This window comes from Lepidothrix coronata, unplaced genomic scaffold (genome assembly GCF_001604755.1).
Source record: "Lepidothrix coronata isolate B3197 unplaced genomic scaffold, Lepidothrix_coronata-1.0 Scaffold53, whole genome shotgun sequence".
NCBI lineage: Eukaryota > Metazoa > Chordata > Aves > Passeriformes > Pipridae > Lepidothrix > Lepidothrix coronata.
The window spans coordinates 3,794,443-3,819,344 of record NW_016690233.1 but is presented as its reverse complement, the minus strand read 5'-3'; the positions used below and the strand labels follow the sequence as shown (position 1 = coordinate 3,819,344).

Here is a 24,902-nt window from a genome sequence, read left to right as displayed (position 1 = left end):
TTTAATAATTGAATACCTCACCACTCCTAGTTAGCTCTTCGGTGACCATTGTTTTGGTAGCAACATACTGCCTATACCTGCAAACATCAAAATATATAGTACCCAGCCCATTTTTTCTTCAACCAGGCAGCAGTGGAAATTTACTGGTGGTATTCACCAAGTAACAGAATGGCCTCATCATCCTTGAGGTGCTTGACGAACAGTACAGTTTTGTCATCCTCTCTTACTTAGATCATTGTTCAGAGAAAAATCACATTCAGTTCACAAGTTTCTCTTACAGAATCTAAAAGACCATTGTGGCATGCTATAAATCTGTGATATTCATTCCACTGCTTCGTTCCACTGCTTCAAAACTTTTTCAAATAGGTTAATTTTCTCCCAGTCTTTATGTTGGACCAGATGTCACCTGTCTGCATTTCTGAAAATTTAGGAGTCTTAAGTCCCCAGAGGCTTTTTTTTTTTTTTAATGCAGCAACTTCTTTGCATTGTTAACATCTCCAGTTTGTTAATTATCTGCTGTAACTGAAAGCTTTCATAGTAGGCTCTGAATCTTCTGCTGTTTGCCAAAGGTCTGAAGAATTATGTGTCACATTTACACATAATTCTGCTTATGCCGCTACAAAATTTTCCTATAACTCTAATTATACAGCCATGAGGAGTATATCCAGATGTTCTAGGGGAGGACAAAATATAGTGGTTGCCACTAAAATTATACAGCTGTGTACTAAAACAGGGCCAATGCATACCTTTCAAAAGTTAGTGTTTTCAAGTACTGTTCTCCAGGTACCTCCAGGAACTCCTCATAAATGGGAGGGGAAGAGTAAGAGAAAGTTTCATTATACTCTAAAGCTACTCCCCCCAGTGTTGTTACAGACACAGGTGAGGGGGAGAAATTTGTGCAGCCAACTATTTTCTTCAGAATTTACTCCCTATCTTTTACTTGTATTCTGCAATTGGTTAAGAAAGAGCAGTGAAATATCCCAATAATAATGGTACTGCTCAGATAGCTCTGCATGTGGCAAAGAATATATTATACTCTGCTTAAAAGAAGGGGAAAGATTGAATGAAAAGGAAAGAAGTACAAAACAAATAACAGGAGCTCAGAAACAACTCAGACTCTGCAGATGTGCTGCATCTGTTTGCTTGTCCACTGGGGACACTGAGATAGAGAGATTAAGGCATTTATTCAGAGACAGTTAGACAACTAGACCAGATATGCAAAATGCAGCTAGGTTGACTTAAAGTCCATAGCAATAATAGTACTGTAGCAAAGGGGTGAATATAATTCACTGTCTGTGCATTAAACATTGAACATATATGCCATAAAACAGATCACAATCTTACAATGGTGGAGTAAAGCAGGAACTCACCTTGCGAAGTATACACACAATCAAATGAAATTTTAACCCATTTTAAATCTGTGAAAGATAAAAGTACAAATATCTCCTTGTAGAAATATTGCCGAAGTTAAAAAGAAGGTAGTGAACATTAAAAGCTGTCATTCAAAAGAAANTATATTAAAGGAAAAGGTACAAATATCTCCTTGTAGAAATATTGCCGAAGTTAAAAAGAAGGTAGTGAACATTAAAAGCTGTCATTCAAAAGAAATGTGCACTTTGACATGAACTCAGGTGAAAATGAGCCAAAAGCAAAAATAGTGTGTAACCCAGTGTGTATAACACAGGGGCCTCAGTGTAGTCTTTAAAAGTAACCTGGATCTATAAACTTCACAAAGGAAGATAAAGGCCATAACCTCCAGTCTTTACGACTTAAAAGAAATTTGCATTCTTTTAATTCTGTCTCTACCTGTAAAAATAAGCAAACAATGAAAGTCACCTCTTCACAAGTAATTCCTCACTGTTGTCATAAATAGCTACAGTATGCAAAAAAATACATTTATTAGCAAAAATGCTTCTGGCTTTAATGTTCACTTTGGAAATATTGAGAAATGGAACCTCATAAGTTATTCATTAGATGAGAATTAATGCAGTCACTATTCCTGGTTTCTGATTAAGTGCTGTCTTGTAACCTAGTAACATTGGAAATAATGACCAGATGATAATTTTCTGCAAATTGAGTCAATGAAGAGAAGCTTTGATATGTCAAGTTGCAACACTACTTGCCCAACAGAAATTGCCTGGAGACCCATTTACAGTTGTGGACACAATTTTCTTCTGTGTTTGTATGGGGTAGTGTATACAGATAAAGTCCATCTCTAATGATGGATTCATTCTTGCTCTTCCACTGTGATAGTTAAGGCAGTGGGAAATGGTGATGAAGGAACAAAAATCTACAATCTCAGAATAATATAAAAAAGGAATTTAAGTTTTTTTTCAGCTTATTCTCACTGAAAATAGTGGGCAGAATTCATTAAACTGCTAGCTGTAAATCCTCTGACAGACTTCCACACAGTATACAGGACCACAAAAGTGTGTAGAACTCTCATCACTAACATCCTATCTTGCTGGGGGCTTCAATATAAAAGACAAGTGAAAGACACAGAGGAAAAACTTCTATTAGTATTGCCGGTTTAGGACTGAGGTTGTGTAATAACACTCAGCAAATTCCAGAATTAATCCAGAATCCTTTTTCATTAATCTAAAAAAAATTAAGGTCCGTTTCTAAAAACTAGTCAGCAAGTACCTGGGATAGGAAAAATGAATAAGTACAAAGACAAGTTAGTACAGAAAAATGCACACCCACATACACACATATATGTACACCACAGAAGTTCAGAAAGCATGCACGGTTGAAATGGAGTCACTGAAGCAAAGAAAAATCTCAGAGAATAGGAACTACACAATAGTTACTCAGTTAATGTGTAAGTTAAAAAGCGATCTAATTACTTGAGGAACGCAAAGGGGGAAAAATGCAAGGAAAAAAAACCACAGAAGGGCAGAAAAGTATTAAATGTTAAAGCAGAAAGTTGCCATTGCCACAGGAAAAAAAAACAAAAAAACAAAACAGGATTAGAATCAGCTTGAAACCTGAGGGCAGCCATTAGAGAGAGACAGAGTGGGAAGCCACTACGTGTGTGGATAGATGTGAAGCGGCCGAGGAAGATGCGGAAGGCTGATGCGGAGGAGCGGCGCCAGCAGCCCTGCCCCGGGGCTCGGCCGGGCGGGTGCTGCGGGGGGCGGCGCTGCGGGGGCGGGCGCGGAGCGCGGGGCGCACCGCCGGGGCCGGGGCGAGGCGGGGCGCTGCCACGGGCTGGAGCGGGATGCGGTTAACAGCGGCTGGATGATGGAGAAGGGACCATGGAGCAAAGGGGCTGCCGGAGCCGCGGCGTTACGGCTGCTGGCCTCGGGCTGGCTGCCCCGGGTGTGCCTCCAGCCAGAGCAGCCGCCGTGTAAAGACGGAGATCGCGCGGTGCTGTGCGGGCAGCAGCCGCGGCTCCTGGCTCCGTGGCTCCGGCTGCAGAGCGAGGGGGTAGGGAGGATCATCACCCCTGGAGGGGAATAAAATGCATTACAAAAAAAAATCTTTAATAAACAATCTTCTGGAAGGAGGATGGACAAGGGGATGAGGAGAGGATGGGGTCAGAAAGTGGTGGATGGGAAAAACTGGTGGTCTGGATTAGGGGAGCAGGAGATCAGGGGACAGCACTCCCCAACTGACCCTCTTGCCTTCATGCTCCGGGGCAGAGAAGTGAAGAGGAGAAAATCAGGGAGAAAGGTGGAGAGGAGCAGGAGGAGGAGGAAGGGGCGGGGGGGTGCTTGCGCGCTTAGGGGTAGGGGCGAGCGGCGGGCGGCAGTGTGAGATGGCATTCGCATGAACACACATCGACATCATCTATACATCCACACGCGACTGGGTAGGGGCGGGCAGAGCCTCCGCCGCACCCCCGGGAGCAGCCGGGGGAGGCGCCTTGGTCCCCCCGCCGGGAGGGGGCACGGCGGGGCCGGGAGGGGCTCGCGGGAGCTGCTGAAGCGGATGCCTTCACCTGGGGCTCTCCATCAGTGAGAGAGGCGAGAAGAGGCAGTCGGGTTTGGAGAACTACCTCTGGATGGTTTAAAAAAGAAAACAACAAAAAAAAAACAGAAAAGAAAAAGGAAAAAACCCAACTCTGCAATCCTCTACTCCCCCAGGCTCAACACCATAAGGGACTGCTATATTTGAGGCTGTCAGAAGGATGGGAGAAAGAGACTGAGAGTCAGGGCGAGAGAGACGGTGCCACAGCAGCGGTAAGTGTCTCTGCCGTTCCCCCAGCCAGGCACTGATTTCCCTGGTTAGACTTTGGAGTGTGTGCAGATTATTCGTTGCAATATCCATCGCGGCATCTCTGTGAACAGTCTGCTGTGAAGCCGGCAGTGGTGAGAGATCCCGGTTTTGGGCTCCTACTACAGGTTTATGTGTTTTGGGGTTTTTTTTTGTTTTGAATCTTACGTTGAAATTGTTGTCATAATTGAGCAGAAAAGTTGAAGCAGAAATTACTGTGGTCTGCTGTATGCTTCCTATAATTTAACTAGCGAAGCAAACTACTGCAGTGAATGAGTTGTGAAGAGAGATGTGAGTCTTTTAGAAAAAAATACATACTCCGGAGAAGAAATGCCTGTTTCAATGTACTATTTTTTTATATCTGGGAGAGCTACCATGCTAATGCTTGACGTTTAATCAGGAAATAACCCAGCATATTAAATTTATAGAGATGCACTTAAAGTTGTGCTGTTTTGGAGTTCGGAATGGTACTTGGCTTTGGGATAAACAATTATCTCTAGAATTAGAAAAGTACAGTGCCTGGACCATTCTCCTTTGCTGACAGGCAAAAGAGATGGAATTACACAAAGATGCACTGATTTTTCCGCTCTGATGTGAGGATAGTTGATAAGACTATGTGGAATGCCCATGAACTGGTTAGAAGACAAACTTAGAGTTATTGGAACATAGAGCATGAACTGTTTTTAAATTTTTATATGAGAAAAAAAATCATCCATTACTGTATCTGTACTTTAGATGTTTAGTTTCATTCCACTTGAGCACAGAAACTTCATGCAACAGAAGTTACACAAGGTAGTGTAATGTGAGGACTAAAGTTTTCTATGTTTTGCAATATTTCAGAAATTGAACAAAGTTTTTCCAAAGTTATTTTTTAAATTTAAAAAGTACTATTTTACTAAAACGACATATTTTCTTTTTTTTTGTTGCTTGTTTGGGGTTTTTTGTTTTGGTTTGGTTTTTTTGGGGGAGTTTTTTGTTTTGTTTTTTTTTTTTAAATGAAGAACCTGGTGCCAGTTTTTTTTCTGAAGAGTTACAGCATTCTTCTAGACTTCAGTGAGCTTTTGATGAGACCCTGAAGTTTGAAACTACATATAAATTACACACTCACTATTAGCCAAAAGCCAAGGAGGGATTCCTGATAACTAAAATTTGAATGATGTTTTCTAATTAATAAAAGTGTAATTAATTCTTGCTGAATTATAGTACTACTCCTTCAGAAGTACTTTGTGGCAATCAATATTAACACAAAAGCAGTTTGTCATGATTAATGTTGTTACAGTGGATATTGAAAGAATTAGCAATAATTGGGCCATTACCTTAAAGAGCTATCAAATTATCTATTAGAATTTCTAAAAGTATATTTAATAAATATACTTTAATTATTATAGCACTTAGCTACAAAGTTTCAAAACCCCTTTTTCTCTCTTGTTGTGGGGGAAAACTCTTGTTTACTAGTGTGAGGTATGCCGAAATGAAGACAGAAAACTAAGATGTGAACTATAGTAACTGAGGAATGTTTTATGTACAGAGGCCTTCAGTGGCAATATACTTTTAACTATGGGAGTGTTTAAGAGATGTGGTTAAGAAAACAAAGTCTGGGAAGACAACAAATATATTAAGGAGAGTAAAGTGTTAAGCATCCTTGGAGGTGATAACAGCTAGGTAGTTTTATAAGGGGACTATTCAACATGCAACACTTCTGTTTTGTATACTTACAAGGCAAATGCCCATGCAAAAAGTCAGAACTTGCAGAGCATGATATAAAAGTGTGAAGATAGCTATGGACAGTTGGGAGATTAAGAATGTAGATTTTAGTTTTATTGGTCAATATGAAGCTGAGGGTCCTACTTTGAATTCTAGGTTAATATATCAGGGGTAGGGATCTTAATTTCATTTTATAATGAGGGCAAGTGTAATAAGAATGAAAACAGAAAATTAAAAAAACTTGACTGGCTGAATTATAGCTGAAAATTTGAAAGAAAGGAGCTTTGAAAACAGGTCTTACGGAAAAATATCCTAGCAGCTAAGATAAAAGGTATGATTAAAAGTTCTGCTGTTAAAGGGTAACTTTAAGAAATGCATAACTTGGAGGACTGTTAGAACAGATTTAATACAGGAAGGTCATGACTGGCAAATTTGCTTGAGCCCCCTGAATAAGTTGCTGACATGGTAAACTATTGGGGAATCTGTAATATGATTTATGGGAGTTTCAGAAAATGTCCAGTTCTGTGCTCCACAAAATATTGATTTGGAAAGTAAAATTTTTAAGGAATGCTGGAATGAATTCAAATCTGACTTAGACATAGGGACCAGAGGGTGTCAGTAAAGGTAAAGAGCTCTGGATGGAAGGAGGAGGTTAAAAGTATGATGCTTTAAGTGACAGTCTGAGATCCAATTTTCCTTCTTGCTTGCTGTAAAGCTGGTATGTTCAAAAAGAGTAAATCTGATATGCTAGCAGTACAGAAAAATCTGTCCCACTAAACAGATTCAACAGACTGGAAGTTTTCTGATGAGGTTAATGACAGGAATATTTATTTTAAATAATTAGTGCAAGTCTTTACAAAAGGCATCATAGAAAATTATACGTTAAGAATATACATGCCAAGGCATTGAGCCCTCTGAGGTGATTGGTTCAGTGGCATTGAAACAAAAATAGTTCTTCTGAACGATTTTGTTTTTCTACATGTAGCCTGCAACACAGATCTTAGTTCCTCTGAATGCACTGCGTAATTTGTCACTGCTGGTTTGCTCCCTCCATATGCTCCTGCTAACTGCTTCTGCATTGCACTTTCTATCAGTTTCAGAACAGCCTCAACCATTTGAACAATGTCTTGTACACTAAAATGCTAAACTGAAATCCATTGCAGTTTATACTGCATTCTTAATTTCCTGAGAATCAATGTCAAATAGACATTTGCTAGCTAATATTATATTAGTAGGGGCTTTATAGTATTTATTTTCCTCCTTCTATGCATGGCTTCTCTAATGCTTTTTTCAGAGTCTGTTACACCCTGGATTACCAACTTCTTAGCACTTTACAAGGGAAAAATACTCTTTCTGGAAGTGATGGAGTCCCTATTGATTCTTATCTTCTGAGTGATTTTGATCAATAACAATATATTAGGGGATGGTGCCTTTTCAAAAATTATGAAATTGTTAAAACTTGGTAAGATAAATACGTTCTTATTTTGCTTAAAGATTTAAAAGTCTCATACTGTACATGTATGTATGTGTAGATGTGCTTATACACATGTATGAGAGCAATGATTTTGTGTCTTTTGTAAGCTGGAATGGAAGCAACAGTAACATTTTCTGGTTAATGGAAGGAAATGTAATCTGTTTGGTTTTACAATTAATTTCTTGTCTGATTTATGAAAATATTGCAAAGTGTGTGAACCTTAAGAAAATCTAATCTTTGCTTATATGCTGCTTTCTAAAAGGAAATTCAGGATGATTCACTGTACTTCATAAAGGCAACAAATCAATTCTAAGGTGTTGCAAGTGGATATATAATAAGGGAAATACAATGTCAGATTCTGTATGTTGTGAACACAATAAAACATTAGAATTACCATCCGTGTTACAGCTGATGTTCTTGATCACACATGCCCATACTTATTCTATATAGTCATCCACTTAGACTAGCTCCTAAGCTTACAGAGTCATGAGGTTATGTCAGAATGACAGAGTAATGCACGCTGTCATGTGCTAGTTAAAACATCATAGCTCACCTCTTTACATCTCCTTGAGGACCAAACTTACATGTCAGTTTCAGGAAAAATTGATAACTCTTCTCCATTCCCATCCCTAGAAATAGAAAATACATCAAACTCTTTCCATCCATCAGAAATCTCTTTTGGGAATTTCCTTTTTCAGTATGCTCTTAAAGGTTTTATTGTAAATGGTGTTAAAACATGATGTTATCGTTGGGGAACCTTCTGCTCCTGGAACTAAAAACAGACAAACTTTGATCATCTCAGTTCCTGAGAGGGGTAAAGGATAACAACTTTTCACTCAACATACAAGGACTGTGGCTTCAACCTCCTTGTGAGTGAAAAACGTTCTGCTTCTAATAGTTAAAGATTTACTATATATTCAGTGGGACTCCTAGCCTTCAAATTATTTTGATCAAGACTAAATGTATGACTTTGTAATTGATGCAGAGATAGTATCAGGCCAGTCTTTTAGGTGTCTTCCTTTACCAAATAACATCACTTTACAAGAATTCATGAATCCCATTTTATTTTTATCAGTTTTATAGTCTTCATTAAGTACATGAGGGACACTGCCTTGTGGCTGCAACATTCCTGCTATAGGTTGTAACCAACCTGCTATAGCAAAGCATTCAACCAAGAGTAGTGGCTACACAGATGGGCAGGTAAATGAAAAAGACTGTTTGGTTGTAGTATCAGAAGAAGCTAATGTAAAAGCATAACCTCCTCATAATATTACTTTGAGAAGACATTCAGGCACTAAACTTGAAAAGTTTTAATTCTTGCTTAGCCATGAAGAGACATATCTAGAAGACGTGTCTGCTGCAATATTTTCCCCACAAATATGACCTCAAAACTACATGGCAAGGAGCTTAACAGAGATTTACTCTTGGAAAAGGTGATTAATTATTACCTGTTTAAGAACATATGCATTATATTTTCTGAAAGATCCCCCATTATGCCTGTTAGCTCCTCCACAGCTTTTATATGCTATTTACTCTTCGTTATTTGCAGGTCTCCACATTACTCTGAGGTGTAATGAGCAAAACCACATCAAAATGAGTCAACAAAATCATAGTGCATGTTTTACCTCTTCTTCTGAGATAGTTCTCACAGAGAAAATTTTCCAAAAGTTAAATATTTTAGACACTCCAGAAGATTACTCTGGACATGCTGAAACATTTGTATGACATTGAGCACTGCTGGTCTGATAGAGTCATTCAGCTTTATCAAATTCATATTACTGTGAAGTAATCGGGATTATTTATTTATCTTTATGTTTATTCCTGTGATGGCTTGCATAGGGGATAAAATGTACAGATGAAATGGATGGAATAGAAAATACTGAAAATTTCATGAACTCTCTTGTTCCTATATAGGAATTTTAGTATGCCTAGCACAGAAATTCATTTGAAGTTCTGGACATAGAAACAAATTAAAATTCCTTTCAATCTGTTTTTCCTATGCTCACTAATATTTTTTCCACAAGCATTCATTGCCTGGAATATTATTCTACAGCCCACTTTCTGGACCAAATTAATGATAGTAAACTTTGGATGTAAGGTTGCACTTTCAAAACTGGAATGAAACCATATATAGTTCTGTATCTACTACCTAGGTTACTTTGATGTTCAGTTTACCAATTGCATATATAAATAGTAGAATTTCTTTTTTGGCTTAACTTGTAGGTACATCTATTTACATATATTAAAAAAAATGCAGATGCCACTTTAAAATGCAGTTGCCTCAGATGTCCAATTCACATCATAAGTCCATACTAAATATTATTTAGTCTCTGATTGTCATAGAAGATTTTTTTATTGTTGTTTTATGAGCAAGGTCCTTTATTTCTTTCTAAATCTTACCATCATCGTGGCAGAAGGCATAACAATCATAAATCAAGATTGCATTGTACTAGTGACTGTAAACATGAAATGGTCCCTGAATCAAAGAACATATGGTTTCACTCAAAAAATTCCTTTTTTTGCTGTTATTTGTGACCTTTGAAAAGCTTATATCTGAGGGAAGACATCTGTGTTTCACAACCATGTTACCATGATCATGCACAGATTTCTTCAAGATCACCTCCCACACCAGAAAAAAGCCCAAGATACGATCTGGAACACAATGACATGTGTAATGATCACACATACGTACTATAAAATGTCTTGCAAATTTGTCTGAAGACTCTACCAGCAGTCCACAATTACTTCTGAAATGTGTATTTTTTAGACCTCTTTTCTAAATTGACTTATTCTTCAGGTTTCCAAAATCTTGTACAGATAAAATCTTAATAAAATCAGTATATGGACTTTCACAAGACATTCTTTTAGAAGATAAGTTCTCCTTATTAAAATTTTTTATTTGTTTTGGTCAATCAAAAAATCATTAATTAAAAAAAAAATTACTCACCCTTGTGCCATGGCCTTATTCTTTCTTTGTTTTTTTTTTTACTTTTGCACATCTTAGGTGATACAAGGTCTTGATTTCTCAGTCTCATACTGTGCAAGATGCTCAAAATGTTACTCCCCTGTAACACCTGCAATGTCATGTATTGTTGCCACTTACGTAAAAGTCAGCTCAGGGAATGTGGGAATAAAGCCATGACTTCTCCGATGTCACAAAGTCTCTCTGATATGTGTATGCACATCTTCTCAACTCAAAACCAATTGTGTAGTATTTTCTCTGTCTGGACTTTGGAAGCTATTTCTTGGACATAGAAATAGCTTCAGACTCAGGAAGACTGCCTTGTTACATGATTTTGATAAGAGACATAATTGAAAACTTAGATCAGATCAGATAACCAGGGAGGATAATTTATTAAGAGGACCATCGGCATACAGAGATAATTTGGAAAACGTGATATAGAGCTGAAATGTCTGCAGTCTTGTTTTCCCTCTTGCATATCACAATTGACTGATTGCTAAGATCTAAGTATTTATTTGCCTTATCAATCACTTTGTGCCTGAGTCAGTCACTGATGGGCATAATCCTCTGTTTGTGACTTCAAAAGACATCTCTGGAGGAAATTTGAATGTCATCAGCAACGAATTGAGATATTACTGAAAGCATCAGGTAGGAGAGAGATGTTTGCACAAGGGGCATATTAATCAACAACTGGAGAAAATAAGCAGCGTCAAAGCAGCGTAATTCAGTTGAATTTGAATTAAATTCTCGCATATTTTCTGCAAAGTAGAAGTAAGACAGCTAAACAGATTGATCAAATCATGCAAAAAACCAAAGCCCATTCCCAGAAAATAAATATAGATGGAGTAAATTGGGAAGCCTTAATTGTATAGGAATACTAAAGATTCTGCACTTAAAGGGTCATTACTTAATTTCTGTTATCTCTGTAAGTTTTCATTAACTATCCATAAATTGCTATGAAGATTCTTTCTCTGTCAATCTTTTCAAAATACTTCTTCGGAAACAGTATGAATGTAGTTGTAAAAGGAATATAAAGGTATTTGCTAAGGATTTCTTTCAAAGCTTACAAAAATATGTTAAAATTATAAACAATATGGGCATGATTATACAGGATTATAGGATTTGTAAACAAGAATAAGGTACGAGAGAAAAAGGAAAGTATCAGTTTTTGTTATTTTGCTTCAACGGAAAATGATTAGTAGTTTCATATGTGATATTCTGCATATAGTAAAAGCTGACATATAAGAAAATACAGTCAGTTGAACACTTTTAATGTTTACTGAAGATAATTTCTATTTCAACAACTGCATGCTAGTTTCATATGTTATCTAAGATTTCAGAAAAAATAACAGGCTTTTTGGTGTGGATTGGCTTAAAGAATGTGGGTTATGAGAAACCTCTCCAGAAACTGTAATGGACATGCTTACTCCTTGTAGTCTACAGTAGAGTAACCGAGAAGCTTAGGAGATCCCAAGAATTTATCTAAAAACTACCTGTAGAGGGTATAATAGGATCTGGAATATTTTACAGTGGAAGAAACAGACTGTAAATAGCTATATACAAGTCAGTGATTTTGGACTTTTTGTTATTATTTCTGGGTTTATTTTAGTATTGCGATGAGGTAAGAGCAAAGCAAATACAAAAGTTTACCTTTTATTTGACCTAATCTTGTTCTTTGAATTGGCTGAGAAAAAGCCCATCCATCAAATTAAAAATAAAAATTAAACCAAATAAAATTAACTTCCAGGATCATGGACACTAAACATAGAATTGTTTTACTTCTTTATAATATAGGACAGATTTTAAGGCACCTCAGAGATATAGAAAGAAATAATTTTTCCTTGTTTAAGGAAACAGCCTAACAGTTCATTCAGAGAAGCTTTGAGAGGTTATGGAGAGAAGATTCTATTGCAGGAGATTTTTAATGCTTTCTACTAATTTTTATTTTGAATTTATTAGTTACTAGTGTATAATAATATTAATGGATTTGCTGTCTTTAGTTATAATTATTTCCTCTTAGTGTAGCCTATGTTGTTGCCATTTTCCTTTGTATTTCCTTGGATTTCTTCATCACCTGAGATTTTCCCACATGTTAGCTGTCATGAAATTAGTTTTCTTAATTTGGATGCTTGGTTTGACGTTTCTGGAATTTGTATTTTATTGCTAATGTCAGACAAAGAAGAAGGAGATAAGGGGAGTATTGAGAACACAACCGTTCATCAGTTCCCATAGCCACATATAAAAGAAGCAAATAAATGTATTCTGTTAATGCAGTAAAGTCAGAGTCCTTGTGCCTTGAGATACATTAAAGAGACTCTCTAGCACTCCAAGGACTGCCAAATTAGATGATGCTGAGGGAAAAGAAAGAAAAAGGAAATAAGAAAAAAAGCACTTTCATATAAAATTCACATTGCATTTAAAAAGCGTAAGACAGAAACACTTATCCAAAGCAGAAAGCACAGGTCACTACACGTTGAGTTTAAGNGCTTTTCACCGAGTGGCTGCAAACACAAGTCAGGTAGTACAGAAATTGTGAAGACCAAGCAGTGATGAATCCCCGTTTCTCTGCTCAGTACTGAGAGGAAGAAGGGGAAAGCCCACATAAATTATTCATCTTCTGTGTCACAGACCTGCACCTGCAAATGGATAATCCCTCTATTAGGGTTGCGGAAGGTCACATAGCACATACACAAAACACTGTTCTGGGTTATTGAGTTTTTTTGATATGCTGGGTAGAAGCTGTCACCTGAGCACCATTGGGAATCAGGTATTGTGCCTACCATCCTGTCAAGTTATATTTGTCCTAAAAATACCTTAGTTACCCTTATGATATGTTCTGGGTATAGAATAGATTTTTATAGGCATACTTCTTACTCAAAGCATGCATTTAAAGACTCTGTCTTTTAAATTTAATGAAAGTAAGCAGTTGAAGTCCATTGGCCCCTAGCACCTGGTTACTCCTGTTTTCCTTAACGGCTTGTGCATATCTCTCACACCTCTTCTAGTTCTCTTTTCTTATTGCCACTCTAGGGTCACATCCTTGCTTTTTGCCTTTTTATAATTGTGATCAGGGTTTTGTGGCTAATCTTTACTCATAAGGACTAAAAACCATCCAGAGCGAAAGTCTCTGCAGGCATAAGCAAGTGCAGCAACACTAAATTTGGTGGGATCCTGCCTGCTCTTTTTAGGATGGCTGCCCCACCTTGAATTTTCCTGCTATCCTCAACCTCTACTCCCCTATGAAGCATATTTTGCCACTGGTTGTGACTGACGAATTCTAGGTTGGATTTTAGATCCGCTACAAAATATATTCTGGCTATGTTAGCAACAAGCAGAGCTGCACAAAAATTACCCATTTTTGTTCTATAAGTGTCCATCTGCAGCAATGATGGTTTTCTGCCTAAATATTTTATTCTTCTGTGAATGTGCAAAAAATGTGATTTTCTTTCCCCTCCTGCCAGTTCTGCTGACAAGAAGAACTTTTTCATACAACTCTATAATTAGGCTCCAGAGTCCTGTGGAGACACACAACAGAGTAGTAGGCTTTATATTCTACAACATTCAAAAGTTGCAGTTCACAGACATGTGCACTTACATCTATCCCACCTCTTTGCATGCTATAACTAGTCTCTTCCACTCCCTTTAGATCTGTCCCCCTGTGTCTAACTAAAATGAGAATTTTGAGTGTTTCTGGTCCAAAACTGCAAATCAGCACTCGACCACTGTGTGAAACTTTTGACAGAATGGAACAGAGTTTCAGGTCATTGAAAAGACCAGCTCAGGAATCTTGTGTTGCTTTAGGTTATGTAATGAAACTATCAAAATTTATATCAAAACATATAATTCTTATGGGTTTTCACACAGTTCTTTTCAGCATGATTGTGAATTTTTATTGTTGTTTCCATCACATTCCAGTGTTCCTGATCGCAAAACCCAGTGGTGATGTTCCTATATAATGTTCCTATAGCAAATATATAATTGTAAGAAATAGATCACTGGTAAAAGTTTTATGTGGATTATTATATATTGATGTTGTATGGTCATTGGGGAAATCATCCTTTAAGATAAGCTTCAAACTAATTTGTGTTAAAGTACGTTGTTTTAGAGAACACAAGTCTTTGCTACTTGAGGGCACAGATAGCCACAAACACCAGTAAATTAGTAACATTAGTTTTACCTCCTAAAATGATTAACATCTGAGATTTCACAACTAGTAAGCTTCTATCCAAACCATTTGGAAACATGGACTAATATGATTCGTTTAGCTTTGTATTGACAAAATTTGGAGAAAAATATTTTCATGTTATGATACAGTTAATGAGAATTGCAGCTTAATCTTTAGCACTGTTACCAGCAAGAAGAACATTTCCTGTCCCTAGCTCATTTTTATAGGTTTACTTAATAATATAGGCAGTTGAGTCTGCCTGCTTGAACTAAAATAATTAGCAGACAGTAAACAACATTTTACATTTCACTTTATGAATGGTGTGGTGCCACTTTAAATATTTAATGTTTTGATCTGAATGATCAATTAATTCATGCAAAGTGCCAGGTTACAACTACAGTCCGAGCAAGAAAGCTGAGTTGTAAGAAAAGGTTGGCTCCTGTAACTGCTTCCAGCCAGCAAAGGCTGTAGGAAATAGAAGACCTAAAATGAATGTTAAAAAGGAGGGTATGAAAATGTAGAAGCTGTCAGAAAACAAACGGTAAAAACGTGAGAAAAGAGTAGGAGTGGATAGAAAGTTGTTTAATGCAGCTCAGTGACTGAATATCCATACGAGATCTTACAGGAGACAAGTATCTCATACATTTGAATTTCAGGTGGTGACTTATTTCTTTGTATACTCAGGGCAAGAAAAATAAAAAGATATCCCTCTTAGTCAAATTTACTTGCTGTTCTCATGAATACTGATGGTCTAAGGAAGAGAAGACTGAGAGTGTACCCGCAAAGTAGTCAAAGCTTAGGTGTTGAACATGCCAAAACCAGCAATGATTGTAGTTTTAACTTCAGGACCCATGTACACATGTTCTGAGCAACTTTATACACAATCATAAATTAAGCATACACTTTACCAACCTTTACTTCAATTTAGTTAATCTTAGGTGAAGTTCTGAACAATACATTTAAGAAAGAAATAGCCATGTTTTATTTCCATCAGAAACATTCAAAAACATACTCCTTACCCTTAAAAATGTGTTTATTTTTGTAGATTATGTCTTGTAAACCCCAGTATTTCTTTTCTATTGGGTTTTTCTTTTTTATTTTCAAAATTCCAAAAACATTGAATATCTGATAAACACATCATAAAAATTTTAAACAAGCTGTTTGATTCAGTCAAATGTAGTTCACTTTCAACAGTATAAAATATTCAGAAAAACATGTTTCCATTTGTTTTTTTCTGGAGACTAGATGAAGATGCAGCCAGTGCCATGTGAGGCTAGGGAATAACATTATTTTCTGGCTGATGCACAACTCAAAAAAATGTCCACAAGGGCATTTCTTACTGTGCCCACTTCCATGAATTAGTTCTATTACTGCAGCCTACGATGAGGCTTCTGAGCTGTAACACACAACAGTTTTCCCCTCCACCTCTTTTATTAATCATGATGACACTTAGAAAAGAGCCTTGCCCGTTTTTCACATTTCATACTGAATTTACAGGATTGACAGAAAACCCACAAAAATATTTGCTAACCTGTTAGGTTTGGTACAAAAACCACTGCACAGTGTTTAATATGGCTCCCTGGTGTGTCATTTGTGTATGGTTGTTTTCTATAGAAAGATCAAGCTTTGGTTGTATTTTTCAGTAGAGCCTGCTGCCTTCAACGTTTTGAAGACGGTGCTGCAAGTCCCTTGCCATTTGAATAGGGGAAGTTTCCTGGAAGTGTGCTGTGGAGTGGAGGGAGGTTTGATGGGGCACAGATCGTGCATATGGGAAACTGGCTCCATCTCATCCTCGTGCTGGGTTGGGAGACTTTTCACCTGTCACTGACACCAATGCAACATTACTGAAACATTATATGTCCATGTCACTGTCACTGGTTTTTTTTCTCCTTTGGAAACAATCAACAAAACGTCACAGTCATCTGAAAAAAATTGAGTCTTACAGGACTCCCTTATGAAGTGGGTCTACTTTTTCTTTATTTATAATAAGCTTTGATGACAGCATTTGGGTGCTTATTTGTTAATGAAAATCCAAAGATGGATGTGAAAAGAAGAACATTTCATTTTGTTCAAATATTTGTTTCTTTCACAGTTTTTCTTCTCCAGACTAAAAATATTCTTTTGATATATTAAAAATAAAATTCCATTCCCAACTGGGATTTTGCTAGTCATTGTCATAAAACAGAAAAATCTATTTTTAATCCAGCTAATACATTAACTACCACTGGTTCTGAGCAACCAAAGACTTCATTTTCACACTGTATCCATTCTCCCATCTGTAGAAACTGATGCAAGTATAAGGGAAGTCAGTTACCTATTCATCCTCTCTTCATGGTTTTTTCTGTGACACAGAAAACTCTAAAACTAACAGCAAAGAGCAGTTTGAACAGATCACTTAGTTGCCAAGGTAATAAAATCCATGAAACAAGAATAAGCAGATTTCTTGTATGATACTTAATGTTCATGGCTGACTAAGAAAAAAGGTAACAGGTTTTTGTAGCAGATAAGGTGCACATCTTTTGGAATAGCAATTTGCAATATTTGTGCAGTTTGCAGAGCCTGTACTAGATGAGGCGTGAACCAAGAAGAGGGAAAAGGGATATCTAACTACCCAAAATGGCTAGGCCCAATGCACTTGTATCCCAAATAGTTATTTCAAATGTATGTATGTATGAGCATGCAGGGAAAGACAATGTTTTTTTCAGAATTTCAAGTAACATTCAGAAGATTGTGAATTGTGATTGTCACTTGTGATTTGTGAGATACGTCTTACTGTTCTCAGTAAGAAAGACTGACCAGTAACTTTTGATTAATATGTTTTTTACTGCACCATTAAGCTTGTGTAGTTTACTAGCAACATGGGGAAATTCACAAATATAACATTTTTTTTTGCTCTCCAAATACAAATAAAGCAGCTTGTGCAGGCGTCCTCAAGGACCTGTGTCCTCAAATACATTTATGGAAGTTAATGTTCAGAGGATATTTATGGGAAAATTGAAGTAAATCATGTTAAGCCTCATATTACCATGGTACTGAACTGGGGGGAAAGAATTTATTTTAGTAGAGATAAAATATCTCTCCAGTCAGAGAAAGGAGGTATTCCAGAGCTCTGGACTTGCCATTGAAATCTCCATGGTTTGCAGCCTGTCCACTCTGGGTCTGTGAGTGAGTTTTCCCCTTGGAACTGAAGTTTTATGAGACGAATTCACAGCACAGTAAATACTAATGATCTTTGCTAACTCTCATCTGCTTCATTTGTCAAGATGATGAATCTGCATATGCTCAAAGTTTTAAAAGATACTGTGGTTTGCTATTGGCTCTAATGGGGACTTTTTTTTTTTTTAATAGCATGGAATTTTGCTGTTCAGAGTAATTTTGTTTCATTATGCTCATTTTTTGTGTAAACAGTGATCTGTTGCCATTTGGTCTCATACATGCTGTTTTGCTACAGAAGTTGTTCATCAAAGTGTTGACATTTCATTTTAGGACACATTTGGAAAACAGATATTGTTGCTGGTGGTGATTGTTTTTTTGTTTTGACTTAGGAAATGCCACATAGTGTACGTGAAAGACCTATGCACTTGTAGGAGTTTACCTGAGCTCACATTCCCAGACACTTTAGAAGGAAAATTAGCCCTTTGCCTCAACCTTCTCTCACACCGAAATGCCACCTACATAATGCAAGCAGAGCTGAAACAAATTAAAGGAAGCACTTCCTCATACAGCATGAAGTCAGCCTGAGGAGTATAATCACATAATTCATAGATCTGATTTTTGAAGGAGCTGGATAATTTTATGACCAATAATAACATTTTTAGTTATGCATACTAATTGGATTTCCTGCTTCATAGCATCAGGTATAGGGTCACTACATCACTACAGGGGTCGGGAAGGAATTTATTTACACACACACGCATATGTTCACACCCATGAGCACTTCTCCTGCATACAGCAATTAATTTCAATGATGTGTAATAGGGACATTTCTGAATCATCCAGCATAGGTCACGAGTTGTGAATAGTTAAGGCCACATGTCAACATGAGCCATGCAGGGGAACTGTAGTAATTGCATGTGGAGCATTCTAAAACTGTGGGCATTTTGTCCATTTTCCAAATCTCAGCAAGTCTGGACCCAGTTGCAGGAGGAAGAGAATCTGTCTAAGCCTTAGCTTTAATATTCAAATATTAAATATTCAATAATATTAATATTTCTGGTAATATGAAAAGCAATGCAAACCTCAGTCAATACCAGTGTGCCAGCTGTTGGCTGTATACACCAAAATGTGATTGAGAGTTTCGTTAGCACATCCTTCACTCTCCCATCATAGTAATTTCAGAAATCAACAGAAATTAAAAAAAATAGGACAGCATAGCATAGTTGCAACTTTAAAAGTATTACTGGTTTTTTTTATTCATGCTATAGGTAAAAATTAAAAATTGATTTGAAAATTCAGAGGATAATTATTGCAGAGAAAGTCCAGCTATAAGTATGATGAAGTAGCACATTGAGCCTCTTTTTATTTTACTATTTTTCCTATTGTGCTCTATGTTATCTACACTGGAACATGAACCTATGGAAGAATAGGCTAATTAGTAGGATTACTAAAGTATCATATATCATTATCAGCACTTTCAGCTGGATCTTGAAACCTTTTCTGTCACTGAGACTCACTGTATAGAATAGGAGAAGAGTTAGGCAGCAGTAAGAAGCCAACCAAAATCTGTATGTTCAGCATGCAGATGCCTAGAGCATGACAAAGGCAAGGAATGATGACAAGGAGAAGCGCTATATCTCACTGAGGCCACCACAGTTTGATATGGTCATTCACAATGCATGTCATCAAACCACTTCTTTAGAAAGTTATGTTTTTAAAATAAAAGTATAACACTCATTCTGTTAAAATGCAAGAAGATAAATTTCATTACTGGACTCTCTGTGGTTAAAGCTACTCCCCAAGTTTGAGTTATGGGCTTAGTTTTGTGAGGAGCCAGGGAAGATACAAATGCTATGTGAGAGTAACGATTTCAGCACACAAGAAACACTGTGTGCACTCATCACTTTGAAAGTTAAGCTATCAGATTGATGGTTCTCACAGGTTAGAGAATTTGAAGAACAATGAGCATATGGCATCTTACAGCTGACTATTCTGTAACATTCTCCCTGCAACACAAGCATAAATGTAAACGTTATTTTTAAAAATCTCAAATAAATTCTGGAAAAATAGAATTTCTTATATGATTAAACAGTCACATTTGTGGAAAGAAGACCAGAACATGCTGGAGAATGCTGCTTCATTGTTGCTATTAATTGAATCACTGAGAAGGAGTCCTCAATTCTGCTGCCAGGAATCCATCCGTTAGATAGAAAATAATGAAAGAGCCAGCAGTAGATCCAAGCACTCTAGCCTGAACCTAAAGTTTCTGTGGTTTAACCCAGTTTGATTTAGTTTATCTCTGAGTCCTGTTTCATTCACTTTAGAACTAATAGAGAAAGATGTGAACTGCAATTCATATCTCTAACAAATTAGCCTCTTGAAGATCACCTCATCTCTAGCCAGCCTGCTTACACTGTGTTGTAAAGTGTGATTGTAAGTAGCACAGTCATAACTGAAAAACTACAGGTAGAAGCATCCCGTTTTAGTTACAGTCTATCCCCTCTTAAATAGTCAGCAATTTATTTAGAATTTCACAATAAACACTAACTACATTAGGAAGCTCAAAGTAATAAAGTACACATGATCTTACATACACATAATCTTACTTAACAATATTAAAAAATCACAGAATCATATAATGGTAAGGTTAGAAGAGACCACAGTCTGTCATCCAGTCCAACCTCAAGAAAATGTAAATTACAAAATGGATCATGCAGGTGATATTTAAATTGTCTCAAGAGTGGTAGAGAAAAATAAGGCAGAAGTATAATTATAGAATAGCCAAAGAGAATTTTATTACATTAATGAAAAACAACACTGATAGACTTGACATCAAGAATTATTTGACTATACCTGATGAAAATATTAAAAGTGTATTAAATGGAGAGAAGTAGGACAGTATATTATTATAGCAAGAGAATACTAGGTGAGTTCAGAGGGCAGAGGAAAAAAAGGGGAAAAAATATCTGCATAAAATATCTAGGCAAATTTCTGACTAATCACACTGAGAGTATTGGAGGGCCAAGACAAAAGCCCTCCTTGTTCTGTGAAAGGATAAGGCAAAATTGGTCACTATGTAGATATTTTTCCTCAAAGAGTACAAATCACCTCAAAGAGAATGAAAAATAAGGATATTTGTTGGATAATCCAGAGAAAATTACAGGAGAACTGGGTAGAAAATTTAATTTTTACAGAGATAACAATTTTATTCCTTTTGTAGGATTCTGAATCAGGAAGCATGTTGAGGAAAGCCATCACCATAGTTGAAAACCCAAACAGACTTGAAAATATGTTAGGAGAATTACTGTGAGAAGACAAAAGGTTTAGATGGCATTCTTTTATGACAGAAATACAAGGAATTGTATCTGGTATTTCAGACTACATGATCTGAATTCTGTTGAATTCTATTCTGTGTAATCCAGGACTCCCTATTCTTCTTAGAAATTTGGGCCTCCGAATTCAATACTCTGTTTTCCCTAATTATTACTGAGAGCTAAAGATAAAGCAGAGCATCTGGAATGGTATTATGCAGATTCAAACAAACCCATGAGCTTTCATTCTATTTTAATTTCTGGAAAGACATTATTTGAATAGGAAGGATGAGAGTGGAAAAAAAGCAATAACATGGACAAGGCGATGGAGTAATCTAATTACATTATGTTCTTTCAATTGTAGCTATATAGTAGTTTATGCCATCCAATATTTTCTTATGAGCACTATCAACAAGGAAACGGGTAGTGTGTGTGTTTTTACTGGATGTCTTTGTAGCAGTGCCATTTTCTGTGTAATGGTGGTCCAGAAGATGATGGTAAATGTGTTATGGAAAGGTTCTGCAGCTCATCACAAAGGAAGGATGAACTGCATTTTTTTTTGGAGACTTTCCTGAACGTTTGTTTTCCTCCTCCTTCCCTGCTTTACTCTTTTAACACTCCAAATGAAAGGTCATTTCAAGTAAAAAATATAAGTTTGTTCTTTGTGTATGGAAAGCATAATTAAATTACTGATACTTTAAAAGATTGAGTTTAGATCCTGTTAAGCAGATTTTTATTTGTATTGATGAATTCATTTGACATCTGTTTACTACCTAAAGTATTGCTGCTATCATCTAATGACCAGACATTCTGGCTCCATTCACTGGAAGTGTCATTCAATAGCTGCTCTTTAGCACTAAATGTTGCATTACACAGAATTTATTATATTTTAATTATTTTTCTAATGTCAAGATTGCGTATTATGAAGCAGGTGTTCTAGTAAGAATCAAACACTGTGCATTGTCTACAAAGCACTTTTACTAAAATGGAAATGTCTGTGTCGGAAGTCTCTGAAAGCTTTAAAATTCATGTAGGGATAGTATCCTCTGCCCAGTTGTTTCTATTGAATATGAATTCATGCAGATTTTCATTTCTATGCACACAAGAATGTTTCAAGAGAAGATGAGTGTTCCTTAGGTTTTTCTATTTAATTTGCGAATACTCTACTTTAGCATTCTCTCTGCCATTGCTGAATGCTAAAAAACAATACTATAAATCAATGGAAACACTGCCAGATGTTGGACTGGCATAAAACACCACATCTTGCTGGATGTAACATTATTTTTATGAGGTGTTGGACAATTCACTATGCACCAATTCCACAGTAAATGAATTGGACTGCAGATAAACTTCCAGTTTTAGATTAAGGAGAAGGATGATCACCAGGAGTAGCAGTAATAAATGACTCTTTAAATATGAGGTATACTGAGTTATTCACTAATACTATTTGATTTGGGTGATCTAGTCTTTCTTTGCATCAGTGTGAGAACATTCCCCTCGACCTTTTGCTCAGAAATGAATGACATTCTCTTTCATGGAAGGAGGCAAAATTGCAAGACCCCTACCTTTGAATCAAAGCTAAAGGCCTTTTTCTTTAATGTGCGTGTGCATAGTGAAATGTTGGGTGGAAGGGAAGAAGGAACTTGGACAGGCCAGGAAAGTGGGGGGTGAATCTCTGATAAAGATGCTGTCAGAGAGCTGTGGGAAAAGGCAAGAGGCCTGAGGAGTGACAGAAGGCTTGTCTGCATATGACCTTGTCTTAGGAAAGTGGTTTCTAAAATTTAGCTTCATCATTGACATCATTAAATCTAGGCAGATCATGGGACATGGCACCACTCTTTGCACAATTATTGTAGGGAAGGACAGCAAACAAGGTAATAATATCCATTTGTTATAAATCACGTGGTAACATTAAGGCAAATTATATAAATTGTTGGAATAAACGGGAGGGATGTATTTTTAAATTAAATTTATTTGGAATTACTTTATCAAAGAAAATCAGAATTCTGGAGGGTTTAAGGATATTTGGTAAGAATGTGTATCTAGGCTCCAGAAACCAAACTCAGATACTGAATATAAGTGGACTGGCTTTCAGAAAGGCTAAGCTGCCAGTGGCTCCCTTTGTCTTGCCACAGTGGCAGATGATGTCTTTCTGCTTTATGTTTTTAATAGGGTTAGCTGATACAGCATAAAATAATGCACTTCTGAAAATGTAACTTAATTTATTACATCTTTATTACAGTATTTAATTTGACCTACAGCTTGAGAGGGGATGCTATGTCCCAGCATGTGTCCTTCGTCTGAATTTTATTTCTAAAAGTATAAGCAGGAAAGATACTGAGGGAAAGCTACTGGTCAGTTATGCTGGTGAGGATCTAGGAAATACTGAACCAAATGTAGGCAATCACTGTGTTGGTTTTGGTATTTCACCACAACAGCTGTAGTAATTTGCAAAGAATGCAGTCCATTCTAGATGTCTCATGTACATCTTTTTTCTATTGGTGTTTTCCTTTATATAGTGTATATATATATATATATATATGATAAACACTAGCATCTGTCCCCATCAGCCCACTTGTTTGACTCCACATTTAGAGGGACATCATACTTCAGGTTAATTATTAATTAATTAAGAGTGGAATTTATACTTGCATAACAGATCATTTACCAACAGCCCAGGCTAATCGGGGAGGTCGCAGGTGACTTCAGGCTATCCAGTATGACACCCATCTGCAAGAATGGCAGAAAGAGGATTTGAAGAACTATAGCCCTGTCAGTCTGACCTCGATTCTGGGGAAGGTCACAGAAGATCATCTTGAGTACAATCACATGGCCTATGCAGGACAACTGGCGCAGCCAGTGAGAGTTTATGAAAGGCAGGTCTTGCTTCACTGACCTGATCTCCTGCTATGACAAGGTGACCTACTTAGTGGATGAAAGAAAGGTTCTGGATTTAGTCTACCTGGACATTGGTAAAGCCTTTGGCACCAGTTCCCACAGTGTCCTCCTGTCTGCTAATGGCTTGGATGTACTCTTTGTTAGGTAAAAAAACAGCTGGACAGCCAGGCCCTTAAAGTGGTGGTGAATGGAGTTCCATTCGGTGGTGGCCAGTCACAAGGGGTGTTTCTCAGGGTTAATTATTGAGGTCAGTCCTATTTAATATCTGTATTGATAACTTGAATGGGGGGATCAAATGCACTCTTAGTTTGCAAATGACACCGTGTTGGACAGGGATGTCAATCTGCTTATGGACAGGAAGGCTCTGCAGAGGGACCTGGACAGAGTGGATTGATGGGACGAGGTAAATTTTATGAGATTCAACAACGCCAAGTGGTGGGTTGTGCACTTGGATCACAACATCCCCAGGCAGCGCTACAGTCTGGGGGCAGAGTGGCTGGAAAGCAAGCCAGCAGAAAAGGACCTGGGGGTGCTGGCTAACAGCAGCTGAACATGAGCCAGCAGTGTGCCCAGGGTGCCAAAAAGGCCAATGGCATCCTGGCCTGTATCAGAAACAGTGTGGCCAGCAGGACCAGGGTTATTGATTGTCCCCCTGTACTCGGCACTGGTGAGGCCACACCTCGAATCCTGTAATTGGTTTTCAGCCCCTCACTACAAGAAAGGCACTGAGGTGCTGGAGCGTGTCCAGAGAACGGCAACAGAGCTGGGGAAGGGACTGGAGCACAAGACTGATGAGGAGCAGCTGAGGGAGCTGGGGATATTTAGTCTGAAGAAAAGAAAACTGAGGGGAGAAATTGCCTCTCTCTACAACTACTTGAAAGGAGGTTTGTAGCAGGGAGCTTGCTGAACTTAAACCAGTAGACCCTTGGAAGTTCAACAAAACAACATTTGTTACCAAGAAGTAGCAATAAAAATAAGAAACTGAGAGACAGGAAAGAGAATGGAAACAAGTCT

The 24,902-nt window shown here is 37.3% G+C and overlaps 1 long non-coding RNA gene across 1 annotated transcript; it reads left to right on the top strand.

Moving 5' to 3' along the window:
- The first annotated feature begins 3,899 nt into the window (after positions 1 to 3,899).
- LOC108497892 lies at positions 3,900 to 24,687 on the top strand. Its single transcript, XR_001874999.1, has 3 exons — positions 3,900 to 4,184; positions 17,251 to 17,253; positions 24,676 to 24,687. It is a non-coding gene; the product is annotated as an uncharacterized LOC108497892 (long non-coding RNA).
- The last annotated feature ends 215 nt before the right edge of the window (positions 24,688 to 24,902 follow it).